The following is a 22,914-nucleotide window of genomic DNA, read 5'->3' as shown; positions in this document are numbered from 1 at the left end:
AAAGATTGATTGGGGGCAAATATGACTTTCACTTTATTAACAATATATATTAACTTTATTGTAATGATCTATCTAAAACAGCCAGTGAAGTTCACGGGTTTTAAACTAGTGTCACTAATTCAACAACGGTCCAATTTAAACCGTTGTCAATTTTTTAATATTTATTTTTTTGCGAGACAATGAATCTTTTTAATATTATTTATGATAATAATATCAGATTATTTATTTTAAATGTTTATAAATTCTGTAATAATTTTTTAACTGTTTCCTTAAATTTATGTGTTTTTAATGTAAACTAAATCTTTATTATTGTTTCATAATTAATTAGCGTGGTAATTATTTAATTTCAATGTTAAGCGTTTGAACACGTAATAAGAACTATTTAAAAGTTTATATCGCATGCACTCATTAAAACAAGCAATTAGCAAACATGCATTTTCATTGAAACATTTAAAACAGAACAGAAAACAAACACATACAGTACACAAAAGAAATAGAACATTAAACAAGGAAAAAAAGAAACAATAAATATTACAAAACGAAATGGAAAAAACAATATAAACCCCCCCTCCCCCCAAACTACAAACGACTTGCAAATTAGTTAAGATTCCTAACAGGAACTTCACTCGAGGGTGGGTAATCAGGATAAACTTGATCATAAATCAACTTTACTATATCAGCATCACAACGGTGACCCAAATTAGGTACTTTTTCGTCTTCCCAGGATTTCGGTGCGGTAGTAAGATTGTGCGGGTACTCCCTTCTCAGCAGATGACTGTTCTCAGTAACAACAATCCATAAGTACAGACCACCGTAAACATAACGATCAGGATTGTCGTTATAGTACTCATGTTTCCCCAATTGATGATCACGTGACGCATACCTTGCAACAAGTTTTTTGTTTGGCAAAAATCATCAATCCCACCCCCTTGAAAATCGATCAAGGCATACCCATGAAAACCACCATCTTTTGTCCATGCTGGGTGGAATTTTTTAACATTTGAATAGCCATTATTACGGAGCGTGTCCCTCAACCATGTAAGACTCTTAGAAAATGGGTTACCCTCCGCATCATATTTGACGGGAAGATTGTGTATGTAATACCCGCCATTTTTCTAATTTGAAATTTTGTATTTTATTTCTTTTGTGAATTAATTTGTAGTACTGTGGAATTTATTCCAATTAAATTCCTTTTCATCTTATTAATTCTTGAAGTTCAGTAATCTCATTTATTTTATTTTTATTTATAAGATTTAAATTTTGTTCTTTTATTTACAGTTTTGCTTTAATATTTTAATTACACCTGACCTTAATCGATTTTTAGTCCGATTTCTAAAATGAATCGACCTTTATTCCAATGATCATTTTAGATCACATTTTCGAAAAACTAAGCTGGTGCCCAAGCCTTTCCACCGAGATATTGCAAGATGGTTGGCATCTTTTGGCTATCTTTTTATTTAGAGCATATTTTGCTAATGGCAAATCATTACCTCCTTTACATAATTTGTGATAAAATCTTATGAGGAAAATATCTTCTTGATATCTTCATTGAAGATGATACGGTTACACGGGTCTTTTGCCTAATTAGCCATTTATTCCAAATTATTTACCAAAATAACCAAAATGACATTATATTTTCCAAAATAAACTTATTAAATGGTTAACCAAATCAAACCACATAATTAACAAAAAAAACTATAAAAAATCCAACCTTTTTGTAAACCAACCGGTTCCATAGGGTAAAAAGGATAAAAAAAACTTTGAGGCTTCCACTCTAATTTTGCCGCCGTTTTGCTTGATTGGATTCAAGGCCATCACTTTGTTTTCAATTTAATTATCTTCTGCATATTTCAACAAGGTATCCTACTCAACTTATTAATCATATTTGATTCTTTTCGGTACGTTTTTCTTATTTACCTACTTACAGTATAATCTAACAATCATTAATTGTATCGTTTTTATAATTCAGTTTAATGTTCTTATTATTATGTTAATTACGTGTTGTAATGTTAATTACGAAGTAGTCTTTTAGGAAAATATGTTTACATCAAAAGAGCAAGCGTTTAGTATTTCTCATGCTAACTTATTCTTTGATAGTAATTTAATGTTTGAAAAGTGTTGCTTGTACAATAGTTCTCATTATTGTATATGTACGTGTATGTAAATATATGATTCTGCAGTACTCTTCATAGAAAAGAATTGATTGTTGATTGACCTGGTTTGAATACATGTAATACCCGACATTTGTGAGACTCGTACTTAGACCAAGGGACGCATGAGGGAACCCATATATACTCGGAAGTAAAGGATAATCCTCCTACGAGACCAAGTAAGACCTAAACTAGACCTAGTAGAGTTCCAGTGGACCGAGTAGAACCCCAAGTGGACCAAGTAAGTCAACACTCGGTCGAGGGAGGGTACACTCGTGGTGTGGCTAAAACTTCGTCGTCAAAAGCTACCAACCAAAACAATATTTATAACTTTACAAACTACTCTTAGTAAAGAGGCAAGTAAAAGTCGGATCCCAAGAGACGAGTATTGAAGTAGGATTTTCAATTGCAAATGGATGTGTCTTAGGGTGTCACAATTTGAGTTGAGATAGAGATCAACTAAACTAACTAACAATATGAAAGCAAAGTAATAAAAACAAGCAAGGTGATTAAAATGAGGTGTAAACAATTGATTAAGAGCATTAGGGTGTCATGGGTTCATAGGGGATTCATGGGAGTTGATCATACAAACATATTCTCAAATTATAAGCAAGCAATTATTGTTGTGATGGGATCGAGTTGGTGTATAAGCTGACAATCCCTAAGAAGGTTTGGGTCCCGGAGCCGAATCGATTAGATTGTACAACACCTACAAGTCGACTTAATCCTTCCTATCCAACTATATGCATGGTCTAATGAGACTCGAGTTGGTGTATAAGCTTACAAGTCTCATTGAAAAGATAAGTGATGGGTAAAAAAATGCAAGGATTCATAGGCTCGCATTTCATCAAACATAACATGTGCCTAAGTTGAAATCACAACAAGCAAGCAAATAAATTATGAAAACATATTAGATTAAGCATGAATCATTCCCCATGTTGGTTTCCCCTAATTACCCATTAACCCTAGCTAAGGAAACTACTCACTCATGATCAAGTTTAACATGCTAATGAGGTTGTCAATTACATTAACAAGGCAAAACATGATGAATGAATGAAAATGATTAATAATAATTAAAGCAAGGATTAAGAGAATTATACCTACGGAGATTCCAAAATAATAATGCAAAGAATAATAGAAGTACTTGATGATTGATGGAAGGTTGTCAATCCTCCAATAAAACCCAAATAATCTTCTAATTACCCAAAATAAATGAAGAACAATGAAGAAATTAAGGAAAGATTAAGTATTGAGTTTTGTATTAAGACTAGATTAGAAGTTGATTACAAGATTAAGGAATGATTAGAACTTGATTAAGGAAGTATTAAGAGAGCATGCTAATCTAAGTAGTACAATGGGGTATTTATACTAAAGATTAGGTACATAAATTAGGGTTACTAAGGGCTTAAATGACTATTAAGACCCTTAAGAAAAGTTGAGGAAATGCTCATCTCCAAGGAGATGAGCATATCAGTTTTGCTAGTCTTGGCACGGGACGAGCGTCTTCAGCATAGGCACGGGTTCCCTGTAGTAAGATCCAAGCAGATTGTCAGGGGAGACGCTCAGATCATCTTGCTTCAGGACGAGCGTCTTCAGCACGGGACGCTCGGATGGTGGTGGAGGGAGACGCTCGGATCTTCTTTGATCCGCTCGGATCCCATGGCAGGCAGCTTTTCTTCTTTTCTTCCTTCATGATCCGCGAGGATCAATCCGGGGATGCAAGGACCCTTTCGTCATTGCCCAATCTACTTCATTATCTACATAGGCCATCTAGTATTGTCTTCCCCTTGATGCTTGGTCATTAGGTGCGATCAATTTAGCTCCATTTTGCCATGTAAATGCAAGGTTTGCACTCCTCTCCTACCAAGGAAACAAAACCTCAAAGAATATGCAAAATGGGAATCTAAAGATAGTAAATGACCCAATTATGCACTAAAAAGCATAGGAACGAGGCTAATTCGGGAACTAAATGTGCTCAGATATGAGTCACATCAAACATCCCCAAACCGAATCTTTGCTCGTCCCGAGTAAAGAGGTGACAAAAACTAGGACCTTTATTTAAACTAACCTAATAATATAGCCGATGTGAGACAATTAGCGGGTCTCACTCCGCCCTTCAACTAACAACAAGAGAACCATGAGGTAGGATGCCTTCTTGCAAGGCAAGGTCGGGCTTGCCAAAATGGCGACACATCCAAGCATTAAAGCACACAAAAACGAGTAATGGATAGCCACTTCCCTCATCTAGGTGGCGGAAATTATCTACAAGGGAAACAATCTAAGAGTATACACTCCATTATAGATACGGTTTCTTCAAACTACTAAGCGTAGAAGGATACCAATAAATCACCTCCAAGTTGTGTCAAGCTAGGGTACCTTTGTCCTTAATTGTTAAATGCTTTCGTCAAGAGTAGGCTCCCTATGGTGTTAGAAATACTGGAGGATCGCGGAATTCCCCTTCTTGCCTAGACAAGAAGAAGGGTCATCCCCTCTCTACCATGCACAAAAGTGGATTCGATAGATAAAGGGATCATTTGTATTTGAGTTTCATATGGGAGTTTGCTTTTGTTGTTGTTTTCCCCCCAATTTGTGGCATTTGACATTTTTGAGAACACTTTCTTTGCTATTTCTTTTGATGTTTGGCATTTCAATACTTTGCCAATTTCAACCTTTTCTTGCATTTTCTTTTGAACATTTTCAAAGTCACCCCATTTGTAGTGAGGTTTCTTATATTTAAAGTATAGAAGTTTTCATTTTGGTTACTCCTCTTTTCTTTTGATGCAATTGCAAACTTTTTCTTTTCTTTTCATTTCTTGAACTCAAATTTTGAACAATTTTTGTGCCCATTCCCTTTTTGATGACAAAATGCGGTAGAATGTGGAAGATGGTTGCATGGTTTCAAGGGTCACCTTGGAATAAACGGTAGCCAAGGAGTTATCACACCACAAGGTACTCTTCACTAGGCCTTAATCTATGGGTCAAAGGATACTAGCATGACACATCCTAGGGTGTTTTACAAGTATTCTAACAAGCAAAGTCTTAAGAAGAAAAAGTATCTACAAGGGCCTATATACACTTGTCAAGTTTCCCAAATAGATGCTTTCACAAAATTTTTCCTAAATGCAATTATATCTCATGATGCAACTAACATTTATACAACCTAATGCATATGATTCTACCAACTAGTATTCCATATAATCTAAATACAATCCTATAATCACATTGTTTATACTGCATCAATCAAAATAAAGCCACATAGTCATTAACATAAAGAGGTAAAAGGAGATTGGAAAGATCATACCATGCGGTCTTCAATATCCTCATGTCTCGGATATGGCGTAGTCGATCAATGTGACAAAGGATAGACAAACACAATATATAGAAACACAATATATATACAAGACTACACTATAAAGGAAATGAACATGTTTTTTTGGGTTTTTCAATTTTTCAAATTTTTATGGTTTTTATGATTTATGGAATAAAAAGACATGTTTTTGTATTTTTCAAAATCTTTCAATTTTTATCATTTTTGTTTTAAAAGTCATGTTAGAATTTCCTATCCCCACACTAGTATGGGCATTGTCCTCAATGACCAATACGATAGGAAATTATACAAACTATATGAAAATGCATGATTTCTATACTAAATGCAAACTATATGATATATGAACAAAAGTGAATGCAAACTAAGCTATGCTATATGATGCATGAATTTTTGTTTGGTTGGAGAGCATAATTTAAATTAACTCCCAATGCTTATGCTTGAACTTCCCCAAACCAAGTGAGAGTGAGGGAGTTCATGCATAAAAATGCTATGCATGCAACTAAACTTGTCATTTTGGATTTTACATGGTGGGAGCAATTAATTTATCATCACCCAAATGTTGCCTAGGTGGAATAATAGTCCTTCTTTTTATGAGGACACCCAAGAATGAAACAATCAATTATGAAATAAGTTAACAAAACATGAAATTCTTGTCATGAAATTGAAATGAGGGGGAAAAGAAAGACTTCACTTTGGCCTTGGTGGGTGCCTCATGCCCGCTCCACCTAGCTCATGAAGTATTCCTCAAAGGTCATCATCATCCCCTCCGAAGTCGCTATCCCAAGGCTCTCTTGATGCATCACTCTCATGAAAGTCCATGAATTCATCCTCCTCACTATTTAACTCCACCGTATCACCACCACTCGATTTTTCACCCTCTTCTTCTTCTTCTTGACCATGCGCTCCACCATTGGCGTTTTCCGAATTCGGAAAGAGGATATTCATTTGGGCCCAAGAGGGAAGCATTCCCTCCTCACTAATGTTTCCTTGCCGGGCCAATCGGTGGAATTGAGGATACAAAGCATAGTAGTTATCCACATTGGCCTCAAATTGCCGTAGATGCATATCTTGTAGTATACTCGTAACAAAATCATCCCTAGGGAGAATGAAAGGGTTCGGGTGGTTGTAAGGTTGGTATTGGAAGGGGTATGGTGGGATCACAACTTTTTCATTGTCGTTTGCTTGTTGTGGAGGTGGAGTAGGAGGTTGGTCTTGGTTAGTCCGGTTCACATTTGACGGGATGAGGTAAGACGGGACTTGAGAGAGGGGTCCTCTTCTAGGTGAAATTCTTGTCAATCCTTCCATGGGAAGGTAAATAAAGGTGCTCCCTTTGATGATCCATTTTATCTTTTTTTTTCAAAGCCCTCAAGGGCTATCCAATGATGTTGTTGTAGGAGTAACATTTCATCGATCCTTGTTTTACTGGGAAGAGGGGTGTAGGCATTGTTGTGATTGAAGTTGGGGTTAAAGTGTTTTGCAAGCTTGGTTACTAACCCTCCATTAACAATATGTATTTTGCCATCATCATCCCCATTCCTAAACTTGGCCCATTTCTCAAGGAGTACTAGGGGTGCATTAAAGTGGTAACCAGTCCGCCCTTGTATTTTGAGATAAGATTTCATGAAAACAAGGTTGAGTTCGTTGACGACCGTGAGATCGCGGCGGGCTAGAAGTGTGCCCGTTAGAAACCGGTAAGTGTATCGAATGATGGGGTCTTTGATGTATGAGGCCGAGCATTCTTTGATGTAAGTAAAGTCGCGACCGGTTAAAGCTCGCCAAAGAGGTGCTATAGAGTAGTTCCGGGTCTAGATGTTCGGGTAGGCGAAACATCGAGACCTAGCACACTAGAAAATTCTACCAATGTCATCATCCGGGTTTTATTCTCAAGACGAAATTGCACAGAAATTGTATTATTTATAGTGGAGATCTTTAGGAAGCTCAAAAACTCAAGAACCAAAGGTCTATAGGTGAGCTCATGCATATTGAACATATAAGAAAGACCAAATAGCTCGAATAGTGCCTCGGTTTGATCGTAGATGCCAAGTTTTCTCAAGGTGTCATGGAAAACAAATTTAGTTGGAAGAATATTCTTACCGAGTAAACGATGAAAGACAAGCCTTTGGACATCATTAACAAATTCAATGTTTGAGAATTCATCAAGTCTTGAGAGATCTACAACTTCTTCATTTTCCCTTCTTAGAGTGTTGAGGTGGGAAGTTGAGGAACTTCCAATCACTCTTCTAGCCCTCCTCCTTTCTCTAGGTAAGGACCTTGTTGGTCTCATCTTGAAATAGATCTTGAATTTGATTTGTTGATGAGAATGCTCTTTGTAATTTGGGGTCCTTTTTGAAAACCCTAGGTTTTGGGGGTCTTTGAATTAGAGAGATAAGTGGATGCTTTTGATGTGTTGTGGGTTATATGTGAGGAGGTTTTATGTTTTATAGAGGAAAGAAGGATGAGGTGTCACGAAATGTGTGGTGGGGAGGTGTTTTAATTGTCGAGAAAATAGAAGAGTAGCACGGCAAGGAGATGAGTGGATCGAGCACGGGACGCTCGGATCATAGCTGCAGGAGGCGAGCGGATCGCTTATGGGACGCTCGGATCCGTAGTAAGGGTAAAATCCCATGTTTTGAAGCAGCTAGGACGAGCGGATTCTCTCTAAGACGAGCGACTTATTCTGGAGATGCTCGGATTGCCTGTCAGTGCAGTTTCTCCAATTTACAGGTATCCCAAGACGAGCGGATAGCACCCAGGACGCTCGGGTTGCCTGTTTTTCTCACGGGCTCAGCTCTGCCCGTGGGAATCTCTTTATTTGGTCTTCTTTTTCCTCCATTGATAAGAGTGCTTTCCCACACTTGAATGTTTAAATCCTTCATTCATCAAAAAGGGTTAGTGACCCTCCCTCACCTACTCTCATGTCAAGAATCATGCTTCTTATTAAAATGCAGTAAAGTTAAAAAATACAAGTGAAAAGAGTTAGTATATTTACAAATGGTGGTTTGGAGAAGACTCCACCAAACTCTCTTCCTTTGATGATTTTCTCATGGAGGGAGAGGCCCGAGGCGGATGACCTCGACTTATCCAATGAATGGTCCCTCATAATATGGTTTCAACCTTTGCCCATTGACTTTGAATTTGTTTCCATCTTCCGACTTTATCTCATAGTCTCCATATTTCCCTACCTCGGTAATCACATAGGGACCCATCCATCTAGAATTCAACTTCCCGAGAAAGAGTCGATATCGGGAATTAAATAGAAGGACTTTGTCTCCCTTATGCAAGGCCTTTTGCTTGATTCTTTTGTCATGAAGCAACTTTGTCCTTTCTTTGTAGATCTTGGCATTTTCATAGGATTGTAGTCGGAATTCCTCCAATTCTTGGATTTGTATTATCCTCTTTTGGCCACTTAGCTTGAGATCAAGGTTGAGAGCTTTGATTGCCCAAAAGGCTTTGTATTCTAGCTCAATTGGTAAATGGCATGCCTTTCCATAGACTAGCTTGTAAGGGGAGGCTCCTATGGGAGTCTTATAGGCCGTCCTATAAGCCCAAAGAGTATCATCAAGCCTTATACTCCAATCCTTACGGGTCTTGTTAACAACCTTCTCAAGAATTTGTTTGATCTCTCTATTTGAAACTTCAACTTGACCGCTTGTTTGAGGATGGTATTCCAAGCCGGTTCTATGTTGAACACCATATTTTGCCAAAAGGGATGTGAGCTTCTTCTCATGGAAATGTGTCCCTCCATCGCTTATGATTGCTCTAGGGACTCCGAACCTTGGAAATATAATTTTCTTGAGGAGTTTGGTAACCATATTGGCATCATCGGTTGGAGTAGCAATTGCTTCTACCCACTTTGATACATAATCAACGACTACGAGAATGTACTTGTTTCCTTGAGATGATACAAATGGTCCTTGGTAGTCAATTCCCCATACATCAAAAATATCTACCTCCAATATTCCTCGTTGTGGCATCTCATTCCTCCAAGAAATGTTCCCGGTTCTTTGGCAAGGATCACAATGGAGAATAAATTCTCTAGCATCTTCAAACATAGTAGGCCAAAAGAAGCCCGATTGAAGGACTTTAGCAATAGTTCTTCGTGCTCCATGATGTCCTCCATAAGGTGATGAATGACATCCCTCCAAAACACCTTGATCTTCCCATTGAGGTATGCATCTTCGGTAAAGTCCATCACTACATTCCTTGTAAAGATTGGGATCGTCCCAAAAGTACCTCTTCACTTCAAACAAGAATCTCTTTCTTTGATTATAGTTCAAATTTGGAGGAAGGACTCCTCCCACGATGTAGTTAGCATAGTCGGCAAACCACAGTGTGGTGTGCCTCTCAAGTTGTGATTGGATGGCCATCAAGATATCATCGGGGAAAGAGTCAGTGACCGGTATCTCTCCCTCATCACTATGGAATCGAATTCTTGACAAGTGATCCGCTACCACATTCTCGGCTTCCTTTTTGTCTCTTATCTCTAAATCAAATTCTTGGAGTAGCAAAATCTATCTCAACAATCTTGGTTTTGCTTCTTTCTTTATCAAGAGATGTCTAAGAGCACGATGATCCGAGAAATCAATCACTTTTGATCCAAGCAAATAGGAACGAAATTTGTCTAAAGCATAGACAATGGCAAGGAGTTCCTTCTCGGTAGTGTCGTAGCTCACTTGTGCGGAATCAAGAGTCTTGCTTATGTAATAGATAGCATACAAAGCCTTTCCCACCCGTTGGCCAAGAACCGCTCCAATGGCGTAGTTACTCGCATCACACATGATCTCAAATGGTAGTTCTCAATTTGGTGGTTGGATGATTGGTGCCGAGATAAGTGCTTCCTTAATTCTATTAAAGGCTTCAACACACTCATCAGTGAATTGGAATTGGGCATCTTTGAGCAAAAGTTGAGTGAGGGGTTTCGTAACTTTTGAAAAATCTTTTATGAAACGGCGATAAAAACCCGCGTGACCAAGAAAGCTCCTCACCCCTCTAACATTCACGGGAGGTGGGAGTTTCTCTATCACCTCAACCTTGGCTTTGTCAACTTTGATGCCCTTTTCTGAGATTAAATGACCCAAAATAATACCTTCATTGACCATGAAGTGACACTCTTCCCAATTTAAAACAAGACTAACATCTTCACATTTTTGCAATACAAGAGAAAGATTAAGCAAGCATGAGTCAAAGTCTTTTCCATAAACACTAAAATCGTCCATAAAAACTTCCATTATGGTTTCTAGATAATCGGAGAAAACACTCATCATGCATCTTTGAAAAGTAGCGGGGGCATTACATAGCCCGAAAGACATTCTCCTATATGCAAAAGTACCATAAAGGCATGTGAAAGTGGTCTTGTGTTGGTCATCCGGGTGTATCGGAATTTGGAAGAATCTCGAGTACCCGTCAAGATAGCAAAAGAATTTGTTAGAGGCTAACCTCTCAAGCATTTGGTCAATGAATGGTAAGGGGAAATGATCCTTTCTTGTTGCGGAATTCAATTTACAATAGTCAATACACATACGCCAACCGGTGATCTTCCTTGTGGGGTTTAGCTCATTCTTATCATTTGTTACCACCGTGGTACCTCCTTTCTTAGGTACCACTTGAACGGGGCTAACCCACAAAGAATCCGATATAGGATATATGATTCCCGCATCAAGTAATTTCATAACCTCCGCTTTTACAACTTCTTGCATGTGGGGGCTTAATCTTCTTTGGGATTGGGTGGTAGGCCTATGGTCTTCTTCTAGATGGATTCTATGCATGCAAAAATTGGGACTTATCCCCTTAAGGTCATCTAGACTATAACTTATAGCCTTTTCGTGTTGTTTCAACACATTAAGCAAACTTTCCAATTGGTTTTCATCAAGTTTGTCATTAACAATCACGGGTTTAGTTTTAGATTCATCAAGGTAAGCATATTTCAAATTTGGGGGAAGGGGTTTTAGAGTTGAAGTTGGTACCTCACTTTCCTCCATTGAGGGTTCATTAAGGATTTGCTCCATTTCCATTACACATTCCATTCTCATGGCATATTCGACTTGTTCTTCAAGTTCATTAACCTCATCATACTCAAATTCCATGACGAATTCATCTAGCTCCTCAGCTTGTATGGTATGATCTTCGATTGTTTGTCCATCTTCAATGGATTGGGATTCTTCCTCAAGAATGTCATGTATCAATACGGATTGCTCATAAGTAAGTTCTTTGTTGGCTAGAGCGGCCTCAAGGAGATCTACTTCCAATTCCCAATGCTTATTTTTGGCCTCACTTGCTTCCAAGGCTTCCAATCACTACTACAAATACAGGCTATAACAACGGTCAAAAACCGTTGTTATATAAAAAAGCGGACGTTGTTAAAGCGTCCGTTGTAAAAGGTTTTAACAACGGTTGGTTTTCTTAAGGAAACCGTTGTTAAAAATATTAACAACGGTTTTAAATATAAAAACCCGTTGTGGAAAGTGTGACTCAATTTTGGGGGGAAAGTTATAACAACGGGTTTTAATATACAAAACCGTTGTTATAACTAAAGACAACGGGTTGTTTTTAAATAACCGTTGTTGTTTGTTCTTAAAAAATAAAAAAAAATTAAATTAAATATTACTAGATGCATGCATAATTACGGCCCGTTAGAATTCCGATGCATGCATTATTACTGACATCACTGTGCATATGAACGGACAATATGGAATGAGAAGGGTTAGTAATAAGATTTGAAGCAGCATTGAGAGAAATGATGATGATTATGGCACAACTTCCTAACATATATATTAATTAAAAAACAACTCAACCCACACATTGCTTAGTATAAATACATTGCATTATCTCAACTAACATTTCCATTATCTCAATATATACATCTCCAAACCCTAACTGCTAAAACAAACTCTACTTAATCTTTAAAAACAAACTCCAAAAAACTCCAACAAAATGAATGATTTCATCCTTAAGACTCTTACCATGATCGAGAACAACAACAGCTTCATCCGCCGGTTCCTCCATATTGAGGAAAGTTTTAGGAGCTACCTTGCGGATGCTCGATCCGCATCAAGCACGCCAAAGAAGATGGCTTGATGGAGCAAAGAAGATTGCGGCTATATGACGATATAGCAATCTGGCGAACGGAACCTCCAAATAGCCAAGGAGGAGAGGACGGATACGATAGAGCAGAATAAGATCCTCTATGAAAATATAAGAATTGCATTTTTATATATGTAATTTTTTTTTTAATTTATGTATTTATAAATATATATATATATATATATATATATATATATATATATATATATTAATTATGTTTATCTTGCTTCTTCATCTTGCTTCTTCATTGTTTTACTAACTAATTATGCGAACAATACTTAAACAAATAACATAATGGTCGATAAAAACACATACATGCAAAATAAATAAATAGAAAAAGAAAATAATGACGATGAAACTAACGGGATGGCGAGATTTACCCGATAAATACGAACGTAAGAGACGATGAAATCAACAAAGGACGGCGAGAAGATAAAGCGACGATGAGAAAGAGAGAAAGAGAGAAAGAGAAAGTGTGTGTTTTGTGTTTGTTTGTCTCATTTGTGTTTGTGTTTGTGTATTAAGGGTTGTGTTTTGTGGGTTGTAAAGCAGACTTACTTTGTGTGGTTTATAGTATGGAAGGTATTGACAACGGTTATTAAACAACAACCGTTGTGAAATATGTTTTAACAACGGTTGTAAAAAACACCCGTTGTGAAATATGTTTTAACAATGGGTTAAAAAAGTAACCGTTGTGATTACTTTTCACTAACTTTGCGCCAATTTTGCGCCAAATTATTAACAACGGTTGTGCATGTGTGACCCGTTGTTAAAACTAATAACAACGGTTTTTATAACCATACCCGTTGTAATTGATTTTAGTAAAATTCGCGCCATACATTCTACAACGTCTATTGTGATTTTCGTGAATAATCGTTGTTAAAGGGGCGTTGTAGTTGCCTGGATTTGTAGTAGTGAATGCTTGCAAAGGGTCCTTGAAGAAGGGGATACTTAAGTGGTCCTCAACAAAACAATCTATAATATCCATCTTGCAAAGTATACTTAAGAGAAAAAGGTGAGAAGAACCTTGAGGACTTTTACTTCCCCAAGGTAAAGAAATACACAACTAAAAAAAATTAATGAAAATCAAATCAAGTTAACACCGTCCCCGGCAACGGCGCCATTTTTGGTGTGGCTAAAACTTCGTCGTCAAAAGCTACCAACCAAAACAATATTTATAACTTTACAAACTACTCTTAGTAAAGAGTCAAGTAAAGGTCGGATCTCAAGGGACGGGTATTGATGTAGGATTTTCAATTGCAAATGGATGTGTCTTAGGGTGTCACAATTTGGGTTAAGATAAGAGATCAACTAAACTAATTAACAATATGAAAGCAAAGTAATAAAAACAAGCAAAGTGATTAAAATGAGGTGTAAACAATTGATTAAGAGCACCAGGGTGTCATGGGTTCATAGGGGATTCATGGGAGTTGATCATACAAACTGTAGATACCTCGTTTCTGCACCTCCCGCCAAACACCCAGTGATGATTAGGCCGCATGTTTAGCACATGTCGCGATTTTATGACGTTTCGTAAATCGGTTAATAAAAGGTAACTCATACACTTGTGTCTATCCCTTGGTTGTCATCTAGGTGTCATTACGGTCGTTTTGGAAGTAATTAGAGTACATTTGGAGTCCTGGTCAAAAACCGTCTTCATTTCCTAAAACAGTCAAATCCCGAGTCAAAAGCAATGTGCTTGTCTACCTAAGGTTAGGATGTCATAAAATGTTGTGGGTATATCTCATTTGGAGTCTCATGTAACTTCTTTAGGCTAAACTTAAAGTTTACATTACAAAATGTACATTTCATTTAGCTAAAATGATAACCCGAACTTTAGGCCCGTTTTACGAGGTGTTAACGACTTTTTTGGGTCAGGCCTATTTCACAGAAAATTCTAGATATTTCTTTTAGCTTTCCAACGCCACAAACATAACCTTATTCCGAGTCTTGAAGAGAAAGTTATGCCTAAAATACGACAGGCTGTCAAACGCGTTTTCTCGCGCAGAAGGATCCTACCCGAGAAAGGACGTAGTAAGTACTGCGCCTCTTCCAAGGGACGCAACACCTGCTGCGCCTTTTCTCCAAGCTTTCTTTTTGTCCAAGTTTCCATGTTTAACCTAAGTCGGTTGTTTCCGGATCTTTCCTTCCGTATCTTTTCCTAAACCTTAATTCCTCCGTGTGATTAGTATAAATAGGGACCTTCGTTCCTCATATTCCTCACGCGAGTGTCCGCCCTTCTCTTCTCCCTTTGCATTCTAAGACCGTGCTCATGCTTATTGACGTCTACGTGCTTGAACTTTCGACCACGTAAGCTCGGTTCCTTCTGAGTACCAGTCTCGTTTTGCATGACCGACTAATTTGACCAACTCCACTCAATTAATCAAATCAATTTGTTTTTAAATCCTTTTTCAAGGGCACTTTTATATTTGCATAGATTGAGTCGAGTTACCACTAAAAACCGATTTTATTTAAATCTCGCGACTCTAACATGTAAGTCTGAAGGTGTAAAATCCCAATTTTATTTATTGTACTTTTTATTTTATAATTAATGTAAGAATTTATATCATAAGCATGCTCAAAACCGTCTTATAAAATCACCTTTTAAAACCTTTTAACGAAAATAACACAGATATGACGTGGGGAAGAATCGCATCAACTGATGCGCCTTTCAGAAAGGGCGCGAAAGATCTCGCGCGCCTCTTCCAGGGGCCGCTTTGATTCTTTGCACTTCTTCTTCTTCCTCGGGTTTTTGTTCCTTTCGTCTTTTATTTTTCTTTCTTCGTTCTTTCCCTCATTTCACCTAATAATTTTCAAATTAGTTTTTATGAATCCTTTTCAATAATTTTTGATTTAAATCCCTTATAATTAATATTTGCGGGTTTTCGTCACAAATTCAAACCCGGATTTTAGAGACTCGATTTATCCGTATCAAGTCCCTTGAATTCGTCTTTGTACATATTTCTCTTTATTTTTCATATTTTGTTTTCTTTTGTTTCCACCATTAACTTTAAGTTTGTATATAAACCCGTTTCCGACGTTGTATAATTATTAAACCGTTGTATTTTCACTTTTAATTCATCTTATAACAATATTAGTATGTAGGTAATCTGATTAAATCACTTTCACTCGAGTTCTAATATCAATAATCAGCCTTAAATTTACTAACGAACATTAACAACCCACGAGTATGACTTTCACAGTCAGAATCCAACTGGAGAATAGACGCAGGAAGTGCTGCGCCTCTTTCAGAGGACGCAGCAGATGTTGCGCCTGTTCTGAGTTGGCTTCTGCCTCTGAACTCTTCTGGTTTTGACGTAGGGTTTCTAATTAGAATTTTAATTAACTATTGTTCTTATTATCACCATAGTTCGACATATTTTCCATATTCTCTATTTTATTTCTTTATTTTTTTATTTTCCAAATTTATTTTATTTCCTATTTCTTCAAATTTTCCTTATTTTCCAAATTTCCTTATTTTCCAGTTTTCCCTTATTTTTATTTCCTTATTTTTCCAATTTCCTTATTTTTTCCTATTTTCTAATTTTCCTTATTTTATTTATTCGTTTCTTTTATTTCTAAAACTCTTTTTGGCATGATTATGACGTAAATTCAAATATCCATTGTAATTTATTTATTTATTATCATGTATGGTTTATTTGCTTGTTTTTCACATGTAATTAATCTAAACCCTACTTCGACATTAACGAGTGCTAATTAACTGTTCATCGACTTAGTTTAATTCACATGCTAGGATTAAAACGTTGGATGTTGCATTGCATGCATATAATCGACGACATATCAAGTATGAATAACTTCCCTAATCATTAGTAGAGGCCGCTATCGAGGCGGCGGGATTAGGTGTTCAGTAAAAGGACTTCCTAATACGTACCCTCACCCCTTACTCCAGATATCTGTGAACATCCGTGTTCATTGGCATCCACGAGAGTCATTATAGACATAGAATGCTAAGAGTAACGAGTTCTTGGTGTTCATGTCACTACTTTCTGTCTTGACATGACACGAGGTATTCGAACGGTTTCCAATTTTCCACAATAAATTGGTGGCGACTCCACAAATGCAAACACTTGTTCCCAAGCGCCCCCGTGGCCCCATGTCCACAGTTTGGCGACTCCGCTGGGGAGTAATACACTTACGTGTTGCCAAGGGTGAAACTTGAACAAGGTTAGGGAATAGTTTATATGAGACCGTTGTCGGTTTTCATTACTCGATCTTATTAGATCGTTTTATTCGGCCTTCCTAGGCCCAACCCAACCCATTCCACCAATCGTCCCGTCTGGACGGTCCAAATTCTTATCTGGGCCTAAGGATAAATAACGATTGACGTCAACCATACCGTGGTACATACTCATGTTTGTATCAAGGGCTTTCACTACTCGAGGGAATGGACTAGGAACCGACCTTACTCATGTTTGGCACGGACCTCTCCATAGACCAGGGTTTGATTGCTTGGTATGGCAACCCACCTTTTAAGCCAAAACCCTTGTAAATGCACTCAGCATACCGTTATAATATTCGTATAAATGTTTGTATCATATACGTGATCACCATTTTTGTAAACAAAACCATGACAAATTTTTGTAAAATAAAATCCTTTTCAAAATATAAACATTTTCAAAACAGCGCAAAAATAAGCCGAAACTCCGTCCAAATGTCAAGTCAAACGTCGGGCCTAATACCCATTTCAAAACCAGTACAAAAAAAAAAAAAACCGAAAATAAGTAAAAAAAAACCAAAATAAAAAAAAACCGTAAAAAAACCGCAAAAAAAAAAATCCAGAAAAAAACCAAAAACGTTTTATTCAAAATATTTTTCCAACCATGTAAATGTAAATATGTAAATTCAATTGGGCTAAGTTAGAGTCAAAGTTCAAACCGACTATGTCCTAGTCAGAACTCTTTCGAGTCATAAACCTGTCTTCCTTTACACTTTGGGTCTTTTCAAATTCAAGTCGAGTCCTAAGGCGTCACGCCGTCATTTTGGATCCCCCTACCCCAGTTCAGTTAGGATCTAAACATTTTCACACCTCGACTCACACACTCGAGGCTAACACGTCGAGTCATTCCAAAATCCGTCTCTCGAATTCTCCTAATGACACGTTCGGGACACACATACCCGAACCTCGAGTCAAGTCTATCCTAAAACACACGAGTTAGAATCAACACGTGTCGTCAATCAAGTCAACCACATAAATGTCACTCTGTCAAAGTCAATACTCGAGTCTAAGGTCAAAGTCAAACACCATGAGTCCAAACACGAGAAGTCACTCACGACATTTCATGATTTCACAAGTCAAGAGTCTAGTTATTCCGTCTCGTCTTCCTATATTTTCCTTCGTGTATCCTTTGTTTGTTGCCTTAGTATGCGTGATCCCATGTTGAATCGAGTTGTAATGCGCGTCATTTATGTCGAGTAGGAATCCAGCAAGTTCCGTCAGATAGCAAAGTCACGAAGCAGCTCAAGCCACAATCACCGTGTCTCTCCAAGACGTTTATGCCATGGTCCTGCGAGTTCAAGCTATAGTGGAAAATTTGAGCATTCGCGTCCTCACCCTTGAAAATGGGATGGTGGAAAAGAACACGCCACCTAGAGAAACCTCTAATCTAGGTCGTCCAAAGCTTACCTCTTGTGATAACCATCGTCCTAGAAAGCCGAAAACAGCTGAAAGGAAACCTGGGAGGCATCAAAGGGTGCTTACCGATTTAGGCATGTCTTATGCCGATGCTTTGAAGAGACTTTCTGCCCAAGGCAATCTACATCCAATAGGGCCGACTCCGGATCCACCTTTAGAGAAACAGGTGAACCTCTGGAAGGGCAACAAATACTGCTTATATCACCAAGGTAGAGGCCATGATATTGAAGAGTGTTTTCTCTTGAAACACACCATCCAAGATATGATCGAAGAGGGCAAGCTCCCTAAGCCACCTTCTGTCGGGCAATCCAAGAAATCCAAGAAGGTCGACCCTCTTTGGTCTAATACCATTAAGCACGATGAAGGATCATTCCTAGACTGTTCTCATTTCCTCGATCCTCGTGATAGCGAAGAAATCAATGTCCTCGAAGACGACGATATCCAAAGTGGAATGCACATGCTTTCCATTGCCTTCAACAATAAATTTTCCAAGATGGAAGGAGCCATTGGTAGCCTAAACTCTCGAGTTTCCAACATGGAGAACCAGCTTGCTGAAATGGGTAAGAAACTTGAGGCCCAACCCTTCAAGATGAAAAGTGTCCAGACAAACCCTCAACCTGACAGTCCTAAAGCAAAAAACGAGCCGCTTATCTTTAGTTCTTCTAATCCAAGCATCAGAATCAACAAAGGCAACCTCATGACGCCTTCATCAAGGAAACCTAACAACCCTCGTAGGTCATTCACAATTCTAGGCATACCGTATGCCCTAGCCTTAAACAAATTATCCTCTCTAGTTCTTCTTCAACCTATAGGACCTACACCAGATCCAGAAAAGAAGTCTAGGTTCTAGGATGAGAATGCCTATTGCCAATATCATAGGGGCATGGGACATGATAATGAGGTGTCCCATAAGTTCAAGCACGTGATCCAAGATATGATCGAAAGCGGGAAGTTGTCCCTCTCAACCTTTAGCCCACAAGGAAACTTAGGCAATCCTCATGGATATACCACTTATCAAGAAACTCTTCTTGACTGTTATCCCTCTAGTGTTCCCAATAATGAGGATGAGGTGCTCAAATGGATGAATGCTCAAAGTCAGATACCAAAGCCAGTTGCCAAAAGAATAAATGTTCAAGCATGGGCCGATGATTACGCGTCTGGTACTCGATCGTGTAAAAGTCTGTGTCCAAGTCTTAGGCTTTCTATTCCATAATTTTGTCATAGTGTCTTTCTTCGTGTCCATTCCTAGTGACAACCTGGGGGCTGTCCCACGAGTCATGTCTTTTTGAGTTTGTGTTAAATATATTATTCATTTCAATAAAAGTACAATTTTCAATCCACATATTCTATCATATCTCTTCCTTTTCCTGTGACAACAAGAATTGATTTGAGACATTTTTAAAACGAATAGCAACAACACATGTCAACATATATGAGTGCACTTAGTTGATGTTCCATTCCAAGTTGTAGAGGACTTGAAACTCCGTGTCCATTTTCTTACCTATTCCATGTCTAGCAATAGAAACCTTGCTATAACCCTAGTTTAATACGAGCATATCTCAAGAGATTCTAGGACGAATCCAAACCATCTCCCTTGTTAACGATCCATGACGGAAGGCAAGCCCATTCCCCACAATAAACAACCCGTGTTACTAAAGAACAACCCGTTTCACACCAAAGGTGCTAGTATGACCCAAATACATGGTAACAAGCAAATCCAAGACGATACGAGCCATAATCAAAGACAAAAGGCTCAATCAAGAGAAACTGAGGTCAATATCCGAGGCCGTAGTTATACCCGTAATCCAAGACAAAGAAGAAGGCTCAATCAATCAAGTCAATGTCAATATCCAAAGTCAAAGCTATCTTAAAAACCCGAATCAAGAATCTGAGCAAAAAAGCCAAGATATATTCCAGATCCAGAATCTGAGTCTAAATCAAGAACGAGTATGAAATCAAATACAGGATAATGCTGAATTTTATCAAGACATCGATGAAGATGGTCAGCTAGCACCCTTACTTAGCCTTTCACATACCCTAAGTCCTTCTCGAGACCGTTACAGGGAGATAGTCAGGAATTTTGAGAATCCTCTCAAGCTCGTCAAGTATATCTATCCTTTAGGGCCAATACATGGAAACTTGATCCCGCATCAATTAACCTACCTTTATGTGCTCAGGCTACATTAAGCCAAGAGACTCCATTTCCAAGCCACATTACAAGCCATAGCCCAATAAAACCTTAACTCCACAAAATCAAGCTCCAGAGATTTATTCATCAAAGCCTCTTATATCCAAGCTCCACATTCCAAATATCCGATTCAATTTCACCTTGACCCATACACGGAGTCTTCAAATACTTTGCTACCTAGGATGGGACATACCCAATTCATCCTTAGGGTCCACTTCTGGTGTGCTCACACGACAAGGAATTTTTTTACAAACTTAATTATACCTCTTTGGTCTATAATCAGAGGGAGTTATCTCAAATCGATTCTTCGAGTCACCAAAGGAATATAATCTCCTAACCCATCCACTTTAAGGTCCTGACAGCATAGCTTAGGCACACACCTGAACTACGAGCATGGTTTGATTTCACCTCTTCAGGTGGATACGTAGGCAGTCCTTTCTTACACAAGAAGGATACAACCACAACACCCAAACAAAATTAACCAAACATCAAAACTACGATCTGATTTGATTTCACTTCACGTGAATACGTAGGCAGTCCTCAAGGACACAACCGTCCCCACTTTTAACTTGCAACCTCAATTATCAACCGCCCCCATTTTTAACTTGCAACCTCAATTATCAACCATCTCAATTATCAAATATCAACCTCAATTATCAACCATCCCAATTATCAACTTTCAACCATCCTCACCACGATTTCCATTTATACCTCTTTACTGGGGGGCTCCTTCCTGTCGCCCAATTTCCTTTTTACCAAACTCCAGAGTCATCTTCTCATCCTGGGGGCTTCTCTTCCGAGATGCCACCCTTCCTTTATTCCTCTCTTACTTTAAGTCAAACTAGTGCTCGGTCCGGACAATGGCAAGGTCTTAGATCGATTCTCGAAGTTATCGTGCCTTAAGAGGGATCTCTTTTACAGCAAACAGTGGTAGCAGAGAGTGTCCAAGTAGACAGCTGATCCACGGATCATGCCTTATCTTTATATGCCTTCATCATTCTCTCAATTATTCTACCTTTTAGAACTGATACGCATTGTCACCCACACTTGGTTAGAGGTTGCGCATACTTAGGCAAAGTCTATCAAGGTCATCCCCTGTGTCGCGTCAAATCTAAGTCAGTGTTGCGTCAGTCTATCGTCTTGCGTCCTAGTGAGTCGAAGTCATGTCAAGTTGTGCATCTAGAACCCGTTGAATATGCATAACGCATTACAAATTCCACCTTTATTTAAAAAATTTTGGAGAACCCATGTGCTTCCTCATTTGAGGTCCATGTGATAATTGCTTACGTGCATATATGTTTATGTGCTATTTTTTCCTATTATATTTCATTCTTGTGTGGCTACTAACCATGCAGGTAAGTATCAGAAACAGTGCTCGCTCCAACGGGGGGCTTCGCTCAAGTCTTCCTTCTCCCCAGCGCAACAGTATTTTGCAGTATTGCTCAAATTATTATGTCCAGCGCATCAGTATTTTACAGTATTGCTCACCCAAGGTTTCTTCCATGACGATCAAGATGTTCCTAATTGTCATTTCTCTCCAGCGCAGCAGTATTTTGCAGTATTGCTCATCCAACGAGAGTTTCCTTGAGGACAGAGATAGGTAGATTCCCCATAATCATCGATTTATTCCCAGTGAGAGTTTGCTTGAGGACAGAGACAGGCAGATACCCCCATATGATCCTTTATCCCTCCAGATAACCTTCAGATAACCCTTTAGATAACCTTCAGATAACCCTTCGGATAGTTTAGTGCTTCATATGTTCTTCCTTCAGACAACTTTTAGGATAATCCTTCATCTGTTCTCCCTTCAGATAACTCCTTCAGTAATCTTCAGAAGATACCTTCAGTTCTTTTCAGTTCCCCTTTCAGTCCTTCAGGGAGTTATCCATCAGCCTTCCCCTTAGAGAGAGATATCCTTCAGATTTGGCCTTCAGAAGTGTTAAGAAGTTTCTTCAGAATGCCCTGTACCCCCTAATGCTTTCAGACATCAAGTTATCTTCAGATCAAGAGTTTTGCCGAAGCGCCTTCAGTCTCGTTTCACCCAGGGGTGTTTCAGGTATGGTTTCTTCTTATGGCTGGCAAGCTTCCTTACATAGTCTAATGGACTTTAAATGACCCTCCCCGGAAGTCGACAGACTCTAAAATGTTCCCGACGACAGGTCCTTGGTTCAGACTCCTTGAACCGCCTCGCGTCGCCATAGTCGTCAGGTTGTAATCTTCGATTGACCTGAGGGCTATACTTTGACTTTCGCCTTGCCCAAGCCTCAGTCAAAGTGGAGGCTCTGTAGATACCTTGTTTCTGCACCTCCCGCCAAACATCTAGTGATGATTGGGCCGCATGTTTAGCATATGTCGCGATTTTATGACGTTTCGTAAATCGGTTAATAAAAGGTAACTCATACACTTGTGTCTACCCATTGGTTGTCATTACGGTCATTTTGGCAGTAATTAGAGTACATTTGGAGTCCGGGTCAAAAACCGTCTTCATTTCCTAAAACCGTCAAATCCCGAGTCA

This window comes from Silene latifolia, chromosome 7 (assembly GCF_048544455.1).
Source record: "Silene latifolia isolate original U9 population chromosome 7, ASM4854445v1, whole genome shotgun sequence".
NCBI lineage: Eukaryota > Viridiplantae > Streptophyta > Magnoliopsida > Caryophyllales > Caryophyllaceae > Silene > Silene latifolia.
This window is presented reverse-complemented; position numbering follows the sequence as displayed.